The following is a 17,638-nucleotide window of genomic DNA, read 5'->3' on the forward strand; positions in this document are numbered from 1 at the left end:
TCAGCCATGAACTCATTGAATGGTGGTGCAGGCTAGAAGGGCCGAATGGCCTACTCCTGCACCAATTTCTTTGTTTCTATGTTAACCAGAACTCTTCTGGATGTGTCCGAGTTTGTGTAGAGTGGAGCTCAGGATGTGGGCGGTGTTAAATAGGCAATCAGATTGGAACGCAACAGTCGAGGAATTAAGGGTGAAAGCTGGGAGGTGAAATAATATTGCAGGTTTTATATTTTGGTCTCCGGAGAGTTGGGCCAAAACCAAATAAAAGGCATAAATAGCTGAAGTCTTTAAGGCCCGTCATCCCCCACATGGTGTCATCCGTGAGCTAGCTCTGCAGGAGCTCGTGTCATCGTTCGACAGCACATCCCCATAACATAATAATCCCATTTACAGACGACCGCATTCCTCAAGAAAGAAAACGCATTCATTTCAGAATTCATCATTTTAGGGGTGTTCACCCCAAATGTACTTTTAGGGTAAAAGGTTGCATTTTTCACGCTAATCCAGCCAACAGCACCGGCACACTTTGGTCGAATAACACGCTCCCTTCGATTGTTCACAAACATTGCGTGGAGAAAAAAAAGTAATAATAATATGAGTAGACGGTTAAGCTGACGCGGCGCGGCTTTAAATCGGCGCTGGCTGGGTGTGTTTTCGTTGGGTGACCATTAAGAAGTAACGACATCTCAGCCCTTCATCAGCTCACATTCCTCACATTCCACATTTCTGATGTCACGAGGCGCAGATCTTTTTTTTCAAAACCACAAACTCTGACCATGTTATTTAATCGAAAATAGTCTCGGCTGCGAGGGGAGCGACCGGGGAAAGAGGAGAAAAGCCAAAGCAGCTTGTGCGATCAGCAGAGTTCAGAACAACAAACAAGGAGCAGTGCTGGGGGTGGGGGCAGAGAAAAGTTTTACCAAACAAAAGTAGTTCTTCAGCGGGGAGGTACGGCACTCCGTGCAACTCCAAACACTTTTTGGCGAGCAGACGGATCCTGAGGTCCTTTTAGGCGAGTGGATCCTTTATCCGGAACGGGATTACCGACCCAATCTCCACTTGTGGAAACTTTTATATTTGTATATGTAAAGAAAGGGAAAGATTTGGAAAGTTTGAACGGGAGCGCGCTGTTTGTGGCTTTAATGGACTAGCCAGACACAATAAAGACATGTAAACAGGTAAGGGCACACCAGATTCCTCGCTCCAAGAGCTTGCCTGTTTAATTCAAGATGAAATGTGTAGACGGTAGATACACCAGAGGGAGAAAAGTAACCCTTTGCTTGATCCCAGATTTCCACTCGTCCTTGAGTGGTTTGAAAGAGCAAGTCAGACATGCCTATTAAAGGGAGGCTGTCTGCCTCACTCTGCGGCTCAACTGCCAACACTCCTCGGCAGCTTGTTCCCTTTGCTCTCTCCTTGTTTTGTTCTTTCAGGCTTCCGAGAAAGAGGGAGAGAGGAAGGGCGCGGGGGTGGAGGTTCAACCAGCAACATTTTATCTTAACGTGTTTATATTCAACTTTCCCAAATGCTTATAATATGATCCCCCTCACCGCCTCCCCCCCCCCTGCAAAAAGCTAATTTCAGCCCGTGCTTTGTTGCAGCATGTTTAAAGAGACCGGCTCCCGTTTCGATGTTCAAACTAGCTAATAGAATAGCTCGTGAAAATGCTGTATCTTCTGAGACACTACTTTTTAAAAGTTGTTTTTACTGGAAAACAATTGTTTCTTTTTAAAAAATGTTACCAAGCTGGAAATGTTGATTTTAAAACAAACTGAGAGATAAAGGTGACGACTCTGCGCAGGACACAGAGGATAATGAATACCTAATTACAAGAAATTGATCCAGTCGAAGGGTTCAGATGATACCCCAAACCATGAAAGCGAAACATTAAATAGGAATATGGTTTATGCATGAACTCCGAGATTGGAGTAGTTTCATAAATTTACCCAGTGGTAGCTATTATAATTTTTTAATTTAAAATTGGCTTCCTTTGTGTTTTTCTGATGGAAGTATTGAAAACAAAGGATATTGCTAACTTTGAGCTAGCAGTTAAAAGGGTGAATGCATCTTGTGACAGAACTTGCTATTTTAACACTTTATACGAATATTCCCAGAAAATTTTAAACAAGTTTTATTTATGCAAGTTTGGAATGAAACCTCGAGAATTTCACATTTGTCATGTTCTACTTATAACTTTACATTTGGTAATTAAACATGTCTATTGTAAACAGATTAAAACTTTAAAAAACATGTATGTGACATTCATCACATTCAGTCACGGTAGTGTAAGCAATCTGATCTGAATTCCTACTTGTTCCCTGATCCATTTTATGTAGTAATCAACAGTAATGGACTTGCAATTTGAAACATATGACCTCTGGGTATGCCTGGGTTCAAATTCAGGGGAAATGTGTGATGTAAACATTAGATTAAATTAACCTTGGGTTAATGCTGTCACATTTTCAAAGAAGGACCATTGGCTACAAGAATCTTTGGCTTGCAAGACAGTAATTCTTTTATTATGAAAAACAATTGGAATTTGGACTGAAACAATAAGATTAAAGATGATGATGGACAATCTGGTTGTTGTCTGTGTACTGGAATTGTATTTCTTAAGTGTTTGTGATAACTGTGCCTGTACTGCTGGATGATCTTATGTTTTGATAGTTTTATTATCCATTTGAAATAGGATACAGCATCTTTTTCATCTTTACATGCACTAAGTTTAACGCTCGCTGATTCAAAACCACAACACAATGTCTTCAGATTTTCCTGGCTTTCTTGTAAAGGCTAAGGGATTCAAAGCATTTAAAATTAATATATTACTATAAATTGACTGACTTTAATACAAATTTAATGTTAAATGTAATTCTTTTTTAAACTAACTTATGAGTATATTTGGATAAGTTTCCCTTTTTATTTTTTTCATATTTTTATTTAACTTATTTTCATCTGCCGAACTCATGCCTGCAACCGAGCATAAATATGCAACCTGTTCCTCGGCCACCACTAATGTCCTTGTTGTTAGCCACCAATAGGCATCAGAGACCACCCAGGGGTGAATCTCCATGAGGCTATCCTTCTCTCCTACTGGGATGCTATAACCTCTAGTCAGCACCTCCCTGGTCAGTGCGTCTCAGATCGGGAACCTAGAACTTTGGTACCAGCATTAGCTTGGTGGTAGCACTCTTGCCCCATTTCAGAGACTTGAACTTTAGTGCAGTACCAAAGGAGAACTGCACTGTCGGATGTGATGTCTTTCTGATGAGACATTACACTGAGGTTCTATTTGCCCTTTCAAGCAAATGTAAACAATTCCATGGCACTATTCGAAGGAGACCTTGTTGTGTGCAAATCGGTTCCCATGTTTCTTTAAAAGTACATAATTGACTGTAAAATATTTTGGGATGTCCTGAAAGGCACAATATAGATGCAAATTCTTGCTCGTGGGATTCCGGTAACGCTAGCCAGCCCACATTTATTACCGAACCCTAGGTGCCCTGATAAGGTGTTGGTGGGCCTTGTTTTTGAACTGCTGCAGTCCTTTTGGTGATGGTGCTCTTGCAGTGAACCCTAGTCTGTCCTTGATCCGTGCATAGTTATAATTTGAATCTTAGTTATTTAAATTTGATCTTTATTATGAAAAAGAAGGATGCTGTTTTGAGATCCATTTACACTTTAACAAAAAACTATTTTGGATTTTTTGCATTGAAATTATATTGACATCCAGCTTGTTCTGTGCATGTCAGGTGGAATGGACCCACAGCAACAGTTAAAGAAAGAACTTGCATTTATATAGCACCTTTCATGACCTCCGGACATCCCAAAGTGCTTTACAGCCGACAAAATCATTTGAAGTGTAGTCAATGTTATAATATAGGAAACATAGTAGGCAATTGTGTACAGCAAGGTTCCACAAACAGCAATATGATATTGACCAGATACAAATGATACTAGAAATGAACCAATATTGAAATGGAATTTAGAAAGTGTTTTAAGCTTTGTATTTCTAATATTTTAATTTTTGCTGCTTGAAAGGAAGTGCTGAGAGTGTAGATCCAGTGTTGGTGAAACAAGGTTGCATAATTGCATTGTCTAGCTGTGTGAACAGGGGCTATCATCTTTCTAAATCAAGTGTTCAAATGTTTGATGAGTAACCTCTAGACAATGCCACCTGCTTATTTGTAATATCCTCCATGGTTAATTTAAGTATTCTGATGGAAATTTTATTGCAGTATAGAATTGTAGTATTTTCCTTTGTTAAAATAAGTAATTACTTGGTTTAAGTTGGATTTTCAGGTGATTGTGGCGGTAGAATTCTTGTGGGTTGTCGAGTCTAACATGGCTGCCCTGTGAAATTGTTCAGACCCTGACATGGTTTAAGACTGTTCTCAAAGTATAAATGTGTCTCACTGAGGCGCGGGCCTGTTCCAGGCAAGCGATAAGCACGGAAGGCAGAAAATGGCAATTCACACTGAAGAGATTTCTTTTCTCCCTCTTTTCCATCTCCCTTGGGATTTTGTATATAATCAGTGGGCACGTTTATACTGGTTTGGTGTACTCACCTGCTCAGGGTTGGATTTTCTGTGCAGGTTGATTGATGGCTCAGAGCCTACACCTGCCCATGGATTCACAAGTTTGTTTGTTTTCGCTGTGATGCTGAAGTCCCATTTGACTATATTGACACAATTGTTTCAGCAACATTTTTTTTCACCTTCAATTGGCAACTTAATTTTATAAGCAAATGTTTATTGTAGCTTTTTTTGCTGTTTTTTTTGTATTGGAAAAAAATTCCATGTTTAGCCATTTGGAATCAAGAACAATTCCATTCACTCCTTTTGCAATGTCTTAATTACACATTTAAAATTGATTTTGTTATCTAAAATTAAAAATGAGCTTTAATACAATGTATTAATTTCAAAACCAAATATTAAAGATTCAATGTATTAAATTGTTGATGGGTATGCATATGATCACTTCCTTTTACAATTTGGATTCATGCTCAGACACAATGTGAAAATGTGAATAGAAAAGAGGACAGATTATCAGAACAGATGTATGCCATTTTTATAACCATGCACAGAAATGGAATAGGTAAACCATACAAATACTAAATTGGGAACTAAGTGAGGCAGTTTTTAAAATGACTGCAGCAGAAATTGATTTACATATGAATTGTATATACAGTTACAGTATCAATTAATTATTAGTGAGACTATTTAAGCATAATGGGGGAGTTTAAGTTGCAGATTTTTTTTTTTTACTTGCCTCTGTCTGCTTCTGCCAGCAACCTTGGCTGGTTCTGGAAAGCAGATGGATCAGATGATGTACTGGTCTCCCACATACAACTCCAGAGGCCAGACCCATCACAGACTCGAGAGATAGTCAAAGAATGCTCCCCTGATGCCAATCACAGTCCTCCTTCTACAATGAACACTAAAGGCAGCATGCATTCTCATCCCATTGGCAGCCGCCACAGTGTTGATCTCAGCAGATTGTCGAATTTGAAATTAATACAGAGCCTGCTTGTTTTAACAGGTAAAATAACCAGCTGGTGCTACATTCAACACATGCTTTGTTCACTAGCACAAGGGTGCCTCTAACAAGGCTGGTTCTGAATTGATTTTGGAGTTGGAAGCTCTGAACTGTTGACCTTCTGGAGGTGAGCATATGCTAGCTTTAGTGCTCATCTCTGTGCCTAAAAGGTGTGTGGTTGGCATTGTTTTATTGTTCTCTCTTGGGTCACTGCAGGTCTGGAAACTAGAGTTATGTGCATTTGTAAGGGAGGTTTGAACCAGTAGATCAATTGATATTTTAGCTGGTTTAGTGCAAGCTGATATTGCTTCTTGGAGGAGAGCAATGGAGGAGAATGCTGGTGGAGAGATCTGAGATGGAGAGAGCCAGCACACTCAAAATTCGGGGCAGCAATCAGCAGAATAATTTGGATGAACTTGATTATCTGTGAATTTTCATTATTCAACAGTGGATAATTGAGATTCCCACGATATGTGAATTTAAATAGTGCAACTCAAACCTCTGTGTTTGATATTTAAACATTTGTGGAAATGCCAAATGTGTCACTAATTGAAAGTACAGTATTGTGTGTAATTTAAAAATGGTAAAAGTCCCCAAAGTTTACAGTCAGTTGTACTTGCCTTAGTTTTCAAAACTTCTGGAATGAGCTGCAACTCATGGGGTATTTTACCAATGATTAATGCTATTGGTTTAAACAGGAAATATTTGTTACAGAGCATTGAGAAAGGAAAATGGACAACATTGCTAATAAAAACTACAAAAAGTAAAGTTAAAACACTGAAATTAACCTTTTAGAGAAGAAAAAAATCAACAGGTTATCATCAGTTCTTTGATTATCAAAAAGGAAATATTTAGCCATTTTCAATTTAAGTTTTTAAAAAAAACTTAACTCCCATTATTTACATAGTTTAGAAAGAGGCTCAGTCTTACTTTTTTGAATTTCCTTCTGCTTTATTTAACATAGCTGATCTTTTTTTTATACTATATTTTTATGCTGTGTTCTTAATTTCCTTGATAGTGTGTAATGTTGACTATAGCAATTGTATTTTGAATAGAGAGTAATGTTCTAACCACTAATAATTGGTTGATGTCACAGCTTTTTATTTTTTGGGTTGCTCAAAGTTTGAGAACCAGCAGTCTAAGAAAACTTCAATTTAAGTTTTTTTTTAAATTTAAATTGAAAAATGGCTAAATATTTCCTTTTTGATAATCAAATAACTGATGAGAAACTGTTGTTTTTTTCTCTCAAAAGGTTAATTTCAATGTTTTAACTTTACTTTTATTAGCAATGTTGTCCATTTTCCTTTCTCAATGCTCTGAGCAAACTTTGAGCAGACTGTAATAAATAACTACATATACTAAAATATATGAATGCATCTTATAAGTATTATCTCAGTACTGTACCCTGTAGCAACATTTCATTTAAATCTGTATCTCCATTATTAGCTAATGAAGAGGACCGTTAAAAACCAATAAATCTCTGTAGATGGATGGTTCCTTTTTGATCAGCTACGATTTCAGATGGGTTACTTTGCAGAGCAGTTTGGTGATAAAGGTAGCTCACTGAATCATTTTCGTGACCTTTCTATAATATAGATATAGCTAATTGGAGAGCTACATTCCATATGAATATCATCTATTTTACTGTACACTCTGTAATGTTATCAATAACACTAGAAGAATGGTACTGTTCAGCCCTATCACTGCTGTGATAGCTAATCTGATTTATATGATTTGACATTGTAGTTGATAAAGGTCGAGCTGGATTAAAAAACTTCAGCACAACTTTAGAAGTATGGCATGTGTAATAGTGCAGCAATTGAAATATATATTGCATGAATGGTTGAATAACTTAATAGTGTTACACTTTAACAGCTACTTAGCAGAATAAATACATAGAAGTTGCAACATGGAAGCAGGTCATTTGCCCCAACCATTCCCCGTTAGCATTTACCCTCCATGCGAGCAAATAGTTCTAATCATATTTACCCACCCTGTTCCTATATCCCTTCAACCCCTTTTCTTCATTAAATCAAATCTTTAATTTTGGCATAGTTTCTGCCCAACCACTAACTCTGGAACTGAATTCTTCAGCCTCACCAATCTTTGGGAAGCAGTTCCAAGATGACATGCCTGCTCCATAGGAGTTCAGAACTGCATCAGTTATCTGTGGCAGACTCTGTAATTTGATACCTGAACCAGGAAGATCCACAGCACTCTGGGGAATTGTTGACTTGACCAGCTAGTCTGGACTGCACAAAGGACTGGAGTTCATCCCACTTGGCTGCAAATAACCCTGCAAGCCAATACCTTTCCTTGGACAAGCGGTGGGAAGCTTGTATTGTGCTCCATACTTATAAGATGCATGGTATTAAACTCCAGCAATACCTTTCCACATACCTGGAGGGATTGCTAAACATTGACTCTGCCAATCTGAACCTAATCTCTCTGGACTTGGATAAATCAGGTGTGTCCCTGCAGACAGTGAAACCTACATTCTGTATCAGTCATTTTTCAGGAACTTGACTCAGATTCTTAAACATGATGAGAACTTCTGTGCATGTCAGATACCCAGTTGATCAATAAAATAATTTTGAAAAGTATCTGGATTAGAAATGTGATATAAAACTTGGGCCGGAATTTTCTCCAGGTAGGTGGGATGGGGGCGGGGGTCCTCAAGGCGGGCACAGGCCCTGCCGACTTTAACAGCAGGACCTGGTTTGCATGTGAGGCCTCGGAATCCAGCCCGCAGACAGCCAGATTGAGAGGCTGGCTGGCTGCGGGCGGTTAGGCCTGCAGATGCGGGGTCAGTCAGGGTAGGGATCGTGGGTGTGGGGGAGGGGGGGGGGTCGGGAATCAGCAGTCAGGGATCGCGGATTGGGGGCTGGGCAGTCTTGGATTACGGGAGGGGGGGTCGGCAGTGAAGGATTGGAAATCGCGGGAGGGAGGGTTGACAGCGGGGTTGGGGGGGGGGGCGGGGGAGGCATCGGCCGGAGCATCCGCTGGGGGTGGGGGGGGGGGGTGGAATTGGTGGCGGAGGAGCAAGAGGATTGGGGCCACTGGAGGATTATAGCCGGCCTTGGCATCATCGGTGGGGTGGGAGGGGAGGGATCATGGTGGGGATCGGAGGCATGGGGAGCTGATCGGAGGCCTCAGCTGGAATTATCTGGTGTCCATTCAGGCGCAATTGGAGGCAGGTCGAATGGGAAAGTTGTGAATTTTGCAGCAGGTCAGGAAACCGCCATCATCTTGCCCACAGGTGCCTTTGCAGGTGTGGCAGCGACCTGAATGGCAAGGCGATCGAGCTAATTTAAATCATTATTAGATACTTGTCTGACCCTTGAGTATCTTTTTTGGAGGCCTTTGTGAGGTCAAAGAAAGCCATGTACAGAGGTTGATGCTGCTCCTTACATTTTTCTTGGATTTGTTGTGTGGTGAAGATCATGTCCGTTGTGCCCCTTAGTGGGCGGAATCCGCATTGCAACTCTGGGAGGAACTCTTCAGCAACTGGGAGGACACGATTTGAGGATGATTCTTGCGATGATTCCCAACCATGAGGGATTGTGTGCTTCTCAAATTTGGCTGTCCTCAAAAATTTGTCACCATCCTCGGCCTGCTTCACGATGACATGCAAGCTGAAATTCTCACCAACGGATCCACCACAGACCCAATGCAAAGCTGTGTCATTGCACCAATGATCTTCTCAATCTTTTCTCGCTGCAATGCTTTATCGCACCTTTTAACAAGCTCCCCGCTGGAGTGGAGTTAATCTACAGAACAAGTGGGAAATTGTTCAACCTCCGACGCCTCCAGTCCAGATCCAAGATTGTTCCAACCTCTGTCATTGAACTACAATATCCAGATGACGCTTGCGTTTGTGCACACTCGGAGTCCGAAATCCAAACCATCGTTGATCCCTTCACGGAAGCGTACGAGACTCTGGGCCTTACATTAAACATCAGTAAGACAAAGGTTCTCTAACAACCTGCCCCCGCCACAGAGTACTGCTCCCTGATTGTCCAAGGTATCGTCATGGATCTTGATACTATGGACCATTTCCCATACGTTGGGAGCCTACTGTCAGTAAGGACAGACATCGATGACTCAGACCAACACCACCTTTAGTGTGTCAGTGCAGCCTTCTGGCCACCTGAGGGAAAGAGTGTTCAAAGACCAGGATCTCAAACCCAGCAGCAAGCTCATGGTCTACAGAGCAGTAGTGATACCCACCCTCCTATATGCTTCAGAGACATGAACTATGTACAGTAGGTGCCTCAAAGAACTGAAGTACCACCAATGCTGCCTTGGCAAAATCCTGCAAATTCATTGGCAGGATAGGCGCACCAACATCAGCGTTCTCTCTCAGGCCAGCATCCCCAGCATCGAGGCATTGACCATGCTCGATAGACGGGCCACATTTCCACATGCCTGATATTAGACTCCCGAAACAAGCGCTCTACTCCAAGCTACGTCACGGCAAGCGAGTCCCAGGAGGGCAGAGAAAATGCTTCGAGGACTCCCTCAAAGCCTCCATTTAAAAAATGTAACATACCCATTGAGTCTTGGGAATCCCTGGCCCAAGACTGCTCAAAGTGGAGGAGAAGCATCAGAGAATGCGGCGAACGCCTCGAGTCTCTTCGCCGGGAGCACGTGGAGGCCAAGCACAAACAGCGGATGGACCGTACGACAAATCAAGCACCCCACCCACCTGTCCTTGCAGCCACCATCTGCCCCACCTGTGACAGAGACTATAGATCCCACATTGGGCTCATCAGTCACCTTAGAACTCATCGGCGGTCGTACGGCAGCCCCAGGCGTGACCGGCGCGGGCACTACCGTGGCAGTGCCTTCACTAACTCCTGCGCAATTTTGTGGGAGCCGGTAGCCGCCCTCCCCACCCCCAAGCAAAAGTGTTTTGCGCCCCCTAGAGGCACTAACAGGCATCACAAAAAGGAACAATTTCGACCCCAAAGATTTTTATGTGTGACATTGTGTAAAGTTTTCGTTACTGTAATCATTTAACAAAACACCCAAGTGGCTATCTTTTGTAAATCTACTTGTGTTTCATCTTTTCCTTACTCGTGCTTCTACAAGGTGCCATCCCTATGGCTTCAGAAGAGGCAGCCTGCTCACTTCCCTGCTGCGACTGCTAGAATGCTTTTGGCAGACATCCTCTAGGTTTTGGAGCCTGTGATGGCCCCGTCAAAGTCTGCTCTTGCGACTGTGCAGGGGCAGTCTTGGCCGTCACGATCTGGAAGCATCTGGGGCTCTCACTGAGGGAGACGTGTGAGCGCTTTGAGAGGAGCCCCCGCTTCCATGTCCCATCTCGCCATCATCCCTCTCATGGGCCAACCGCAATTCCTGCTAGCAAGGAGCTGCCGAGCACCTTGCTGCACAGCAGTGGGGCCATGAGGACCCATATCTACGTTGACATCCCTCCTAGACAAGAGGTCTATAAGCGTCTGCCATCTATTCTCCATAGAGAGCAAGTGCTCTTGTGAGTGGCACGTTAGCTGCTCCATGCAGGTGGCCATCCTATCCCTGGAAGAGCCTACAGTCACCATCTCCTGTGAAAAGTGGTGTTCATGTTGGAGATGGACTCCTCCATTCTCTGAATATTTGCAGACATCGCGATTGCAAAACCTGTCAGAGCCTCCTGCATTTCTTGCTGCACCTCCAGGATCACCCACTTTCTCGATGGCCCTCGAGGCTCAACATCTGCATGCAGATGAATACAGCTGGGAGCCTCCTGTGCCCTCCGGCCAGGAGTCTCTACTGCTGTCCCTGTCTCCACCATCTGCTCTTGTGACTTGTGAGTTACCAGGTAACAACACTGCTGTATCTTGTGTGGGACCCACCGAGGTGTGCGTCTCTGCGCTGGTGCTAGGTGACTGTGCGCCCTCAGAGGTTGGAGGCTGCTCTGAGGAGTTGTCTTCCTGGATGGAGGGGGTGCTCTTGATGGATCTGTGGGAGAGTAAAGAGATTAATTAAATGTGTCATATGAAGAATGGGTACAGATACCATTATGCACATGATGACCGTTCAGTGGCAGCTAACATCAGTCCCCATATGAGTAACTGATTTCGCTGTATGATATGTAAATCTGTCACCAGGTTGCTGAGATAGCCCCCTCTCTCCATCTCCAGCTGCTCAGCAACTCCCGAAACTTCCAAGGCAGCTTCCTCTGCTGATGTTAGGTCACCAATGATGGTGTTCCACCTCCAGTTCTCTCCCTCTCCCTCTTATTGTGGGCTCCCTTTTCCTGCAAGGAGGAAAGGAAGAGAAGTTTGAGTGAGAGTGATGGAATGAGTGTAACGAATGGATGGGTTACAACTTTAGAGGGAAACTATGATGGAGTGGGGTGCCAAAGCCACGTGGCCTCCTTGTGTATTGTTAGTTGGTATAATTGCATTAGGATGATGGTGAGTGTGAGGGGTGGCTAGTCAGATAGGGATGTGGTCCTCCTGACCACATCCCTGATGTTTACCTCCTCTGCTATTTGGTGCCAGGCTCTTTTGGTCTCCGGGAGAGGTCTCTTCCACTCATTAGGAGGGAAGACGACCTCCCTGTGTGCTGACTCCACAAGCATGTGGACAGAGTCATCAGTGCAGCCCGTTGTTTCGGTGCAGTCATATTTGGCACTCCAGCAGTCCAATTGTGCAGTGTACTGCCTGCACATGCCTAAATGAACTTTTAAATACAGTGTGGCCATGGCTTCTTTAAATATTCCAGCTGAAAACATGTCATCGCTGACATCATCAAACCCGTACCGCTTAATAGGGCTGGGTAACGCGCAGGGCAGCCTGAATAGGCGCCATTAACGCACAGTTACTCTGAGGAGCGGCATGGAATCAGGAACGGGGTTGCGACCAGCCACGGCAACCGCCCGCACCCAACCCGCCCAGGTACGGAAAATTCCAGCCCTCATGAGGGGGTCTCCGATCGCGGCGGGTGGGTTAGGTCTGGACCCTGGATGCAGGAGGTAGATATAAAGCCACTTACCTCCTGGATGCAACGGTTAGTTTAACTGCTGTGTTTCATGAATTGTGTGAAACCTGTCCACATGCAGTTAAATTCAAAATGGAGGTGAAAAAAGAAGCTTCCAGCCTCATTACAATATTCAAATTGACGTTCCGCCCCCAGGAGTGGGTTGGTCACGCACCTCCCGTCCCGGTTTTAATGGAGGTGGGTTGGGGACGGAAGTGGGTGGGATCTGGTTGAGAAACTGCCCCTATGCTGCAAACCCACCTGTTTTTTTTTAGGGGAAAATTTCGGCATCTTTGGCTTGAATTCCTTGGATGGCTTAATAGATGAATACACCTTGTGCTGTGGGGTCCCTATTTGGTTTGCTGAACACATCTGGGATTGCATTATCTTTGTTTGCTATAAAATTCCGATTGTTCATTCTTATCCAGTGGCTCCTGCTTGAAATACATCTGAGGCCACTGAATGGGGACAGTATTGTGCTTGACTGTGATAGGCTGTTGTTAAATAGTATCTGCACAAATCAGCAAGGAAAAAAGGGGGAAGTTGAATTTTATTGGTTGAGTCCCACTTGTGTGTCAATCGCAATTTGGAAACTTAAAAATCAATATTCGGCATAGAATTCCCAATTAATTTGTCCTGGCCAATATTTATCCCTCAATCAACATCTCTTTTTAAAAAAAAAAAACAGATTATCTGGTCATTATCACAATGCTGTTTGTGAGAGCTTGTTGTGTGAAAATTGGCTGCTGCATTTCCTACATTACAACAGTGACTACACTTCAAAAGTACTTCATTGGCTGTAAAGTACTTTAGGATATTCGATGGTCGTGAAGGGTGCTATATAAATGCCAGTCTCATCCAAAGGAGGCACCTCCGACAGTGCAACACTCTCTCAGTACTACACTGGAATGTCAGCCTAGATTTTTTTTTGCTCAGGTTTCTGGTGTGGGACTTGAACCCACACCTGACCCAGAGGCGAGAGTGTTACTAACTGAGCCACTCGCTAACACTGAGACTGTCTTTTGGAATTTGGAATTGGCGGTCCCCAGGAGCGTGTGAACATTTGTAGGAGGTCTCCCACACAGACAAGTTTAAAAACCACTGCCTTAATCCAAAAGTAATGACATCAGAAATGACTGCTATTCTTCTACATTCATGATTCAACGTTGAACTGAAACTCAAGAATTTACATGGCAAATGAGATAAGATCTTTGATCTTTGATAATGTTGCATTGTAAATTATACAGGTCACTTGAAAGTCATAAACATTTGATTCTCAAAGACTCTATTGATCTAAGTACTGAAAAGCCAAGAATTTAGATATTTATGTCCTCTCATTGGTTCAAGTTACTTTAACGAGAAGCGGTTCTTATGCTAAGAAAAATTTGAATTTTCTTTTGAGAACAATGAGCACATGGTCTTGGGGATTTGGATTAATGTTCTTAGCATGATTCACCTGTACAGTATTAAACTGTATTTTTTTCAGCTGGTGCAGTTTGCTGTTCAGTAGGCTGCAAACAAAAGTGTAATTTTATTTCAGCAGGTAAATAAAACATACCCGATTGCTTGAAATCTGTCTTCAGGGATCATAGCTCAGCTGGTAAATGAATTGCCCAGTGTGAAACTGAGCTTATTTAGAACCAAAGAGATTCCAGGTTTCTGCTAAGATAGCTTATCTACTACAGTGTACTGGCATCAGTGTATCCAACTTAGAGAGAGCAATAATCCACCAGGTTTTCCAAACCTGATTTGTTTATCCTATGACTCCTGTTGGAAAGTGTGCATGTGTAGACATTGGGTGAGCTGTAATGCGCCCAATGTTAAATAGCCTACTGATAATTATTGTCTAGGTTCATATGTGAAGAATGAGCAAGGCATTAGAGAGGAGCCATGATCCACAGAACTATATCCCAGTGTGTATCTGTGCCATCAAAAAAGTGAGAAAATCTGTCTTCAACCTGAATGATGTGCATTATGCATTTAACAATGGTAGGTCAATCACAACATTCCATTTCAAAATGCAAACAGTCCTATATCAAACTGATGCAATTGAAAATTCCATTATAAATTGTCCACATTAATCTGCAATGCCTATATTTAGATTTTCTCTGGACTTGACTACGGCCTCTCACATTCTACCCTATGTAAACTAGAGGTGATGCAAAACTCGGCTGCCCATGTCCTAACTCGCACCAAGTCCAACGCATCCATCACACCTGTGCTTGCTGATCTACATTGGCTCCCGGTTAAGCGACACCTCGATTTCAAAATTCTCATCCTTGTTTTCAAATCCCTCCATGACCCCGCCCCTCCCTATCTCTGTAATTTCCTCCTGCCTCACAACCGCCCCCACCATGAAATGTTTGCACTCCTCTAATTCTGCCCTCTTGAGCATCCCTGATTTATAATCGCTCAACCATTGGTGGTTGTGCCTTCTGTTGCCTAGGCCCTAAGTTCTGGAATTTCCTGCCTAAACCTCTCCACCTCGCTACCTCCCTTTCCTCCAAGACGCTCCTTAAAACTTACCTCTTTGATCAAGCTTTTGGTCAACTGCCCTAATTTCTCCTTATGAGGCTCGGTGTCAAATTTTTAATCTCATAATACTCCTGTGAAGCACCTTGGGATGTCTCACTACATTAAAAGCACTATATAAATACAAGTTGTTGTTTCAAAAAGCATTCGATAAGGTGCCCCACAACAGGTTATTACACAAAATTAGGGCTCATGAGGTTGGGGGTAATATATTAGCATGGATTGAGGATTGGTTAACGGACAGAAAACAGAGAGTAGAAATAAATGGGTCATTTTTGGCTTGGCAAGCTGTAAATAGTGGAGTCCTGCAAGGATCAGTGCTTGGGCCTCCACTTTTTACAATCTATATCAATGACTGACGAGTGTTATGACGATACAAAGCTAAGTGGGGAAAGTAAGTTGTGAGGAGGACGCAAAGAGGCGTCAAAGGGATATAGACAAGTTAAATGAGTGGACAAGAACATGGCAGATGGAATATAATGCGGAGAAATATGATGTTATCCACTTTGGTAGGAAAATAGAAAAGCAGCTTTTTAAAAAAATGTTGAGACACTGGGGAATGTTGGTGTTCAGAGGAACCTGGGTGTCCTTCTATACGAATCACAGAAACTTAACATGCAGGTACAGCAAACAATTAGGAAAGCAAAATGTATGTTGGCCTTTATTACAAAAGGATTGGCGTATAAGAGTAAAGAAATCTTACTGCAATTATATAGGGCCTTGATGAAACCACACCTGGAGTACTGTACTGTGCATAGTTTTGGTCTCCTTACCTAAAGAAAATATACTTGCCTTCGATGGAGTGCAATACAGATTCACTAAACTGATTTCTGGTATGTGGTTTGACCTATGTGGAGAAACTGAGTAGACTAGGCCTACATTCCCTAGAGATTAGAAGAATGAAAGATGATCTCATTGAAATATATAAAATTCTTAAGAGGTTTTACAGGGTAGATGTTGGGAGGATGTTTCCCCCGGCTGGTGAGTCTAGAACCTGGGGTCAAAATCTCAATAAGGGGTCCACCATTTAGGACTGATGAGGAGAAATGTTTTTACTCAAGGGATTATGAATCTTTGAAATTCCCTGCTCTGTTGTGAGTATATTCAAGACAGAGATCGATAGATTTTGGGGTATTAAAGGAAGCAAAGGATATGGGGATAGTGAGGGAAGGTGAAGTTGAGGTAGAAGATCAGCCATGATCTTATTGAATGCCGGAGCAAGCTCGAAGGGTGAATGCCCTGTTCTTAGTTCTTACGTTCGTATGTGGCACTGTGATTGAAGTTTACAATGTTAAGCTTTACTAGAACCTTGCATCATAGCATCATAACCTCTTTAATTAGGAACAAACTTGGAGAAATCAATACCTGTTCAGACATTAAGAAATTTTGTCAGTACTTGTAGGCTGCGCTTTTTTTAGAGCCTTGGGTAGACCACACTTTGAGTACTGCGCACAGTTCTTGTCTCCAAACTACAAAAAGAATATTGAAGCACAGGAGACAGTGCAGAAAAGGTTGTTTCCAGAATGGGGAGGATGCAACTATCAGGAAAGATTGCACAGACTGGGGCTCATTTCTATAGAAAAGGGAGATCTAATAGAGGTCTTTAAAGTTATGATGGGGTTTGATAGGATGGGTATGGAGAAACTGTTTCCACTTACGGGTGAATCTAGAACAAGAGGACATAAATATAATAAAGTCGCTAACTGATCAAGTAAATAATTTTAGGGGGTATTTCTTTGTGCCAAGAGTGGTGAGTAGGTGGAGTGATCGAAGCAGATAGCATTGATGCATTTAAGGGGAGACGTATGCATACTCAAGGGAGAAGGGAATAGAGGGCTGGCAGGGCAGGGTAGGAAGAGGCAATTCAAATGGGAGGAGGCTCGTGTGGAGTATAGACATTGGCATAGACCAGTTGGGCTGAATGGCCTGTTTCTGTGCTGTAGAATCTTCATAATTCTATGTAACTGTAAAACCCCCAAAAAAGGGCCTCTTCATCTTGAAAATATTAGAACCTAATCAGTATTTGAAAAAATTGTGGCCTCTTAAAAGCAATAAAATCAGGACATGTGTAGTTTTTAAAATATTGGAACTTCTTTAATGTTTGTAAAATAATCAAATTGAATAATTGTTGGAAGATTGGGTTGTCTTCACCATCCCCCACCCCTGACTGAATTATCCACCTCTTAACAACATTATCCACCACCCCATTGGGGTATTTTTCCAGTCCCACCAACTAAGATGCTTTTTCATTCCCACAGTACTTTACCTGCTCTTTCTCTTGTCATTTTCCTCTCCCTTTCTTGCCCATCTCCCCAGTCCTACCCCCCTCCCAACTCCTTCCTTCCCTCTTCCCCCTTGTAAGTGTGTTAGAAATATAGAAAATAGGTGCAGGAGTAGGCCCTTCGGCCCTTCGAGCCTGCACCACCATTCAATAAGATCATGGCTGATCATATAACTTCAGTACCCCTTTCCTGCTTTCTCTCCATACCCCTTGATCCCTTTAGCCGTCAGGGTCACATCTAACTCCCTTTTGAATATATCTAACGAACGGGCCTCAACAACTTTCAGTGATACAGAATTCCAC

At 42.6% G+C, this 17,638-nt stretch overlaps 1 protein-coding gene across 3 annotated transcripts in view; it reads left to right on the plus strand.

Moving 5' to 3' along the window:
• Positions 1-796: 796 nt before the first annotated feature.
• LOC139273098 (tyrosine-protein phosphatase non-receptor type 14-like) overlaps positions 797-17,638 on the plus strand; it is a 303,219-nt gene continuing 286,377 nt past the window's right edge. For 2 of the 3 annotated variants that reach the window (XM_070889465.1, XM_070889467.1), the window contains exon 1: positions 797-1,178. The gene's annotated coding sequence lies outside the window, so the exon portion shown is untranslated. Of the gene's footprint in view, positions 1,179-5,538; positions 5,663-17,638 lie in introns of all 3 variants that reach the window. The other variant, XM_070889466.1, reaches the window with a different exon arrangement.

The sequence above is a fragment of the Pristiophorus japonicus genome, chromosome 9 (assembly GCF_044704955.1).
Source record: "Pristiophorus japonicus isolate sPriJap1 chromosome 9, sPriJap1.hap1, whole genome shotgun sequence".
Lineage (NCBI taxonomy): Eukaryota > Metazoa > Chordata > Chondrichthyes > Pristiophoridae > Pristiophorus > Pristiophorus japonicus.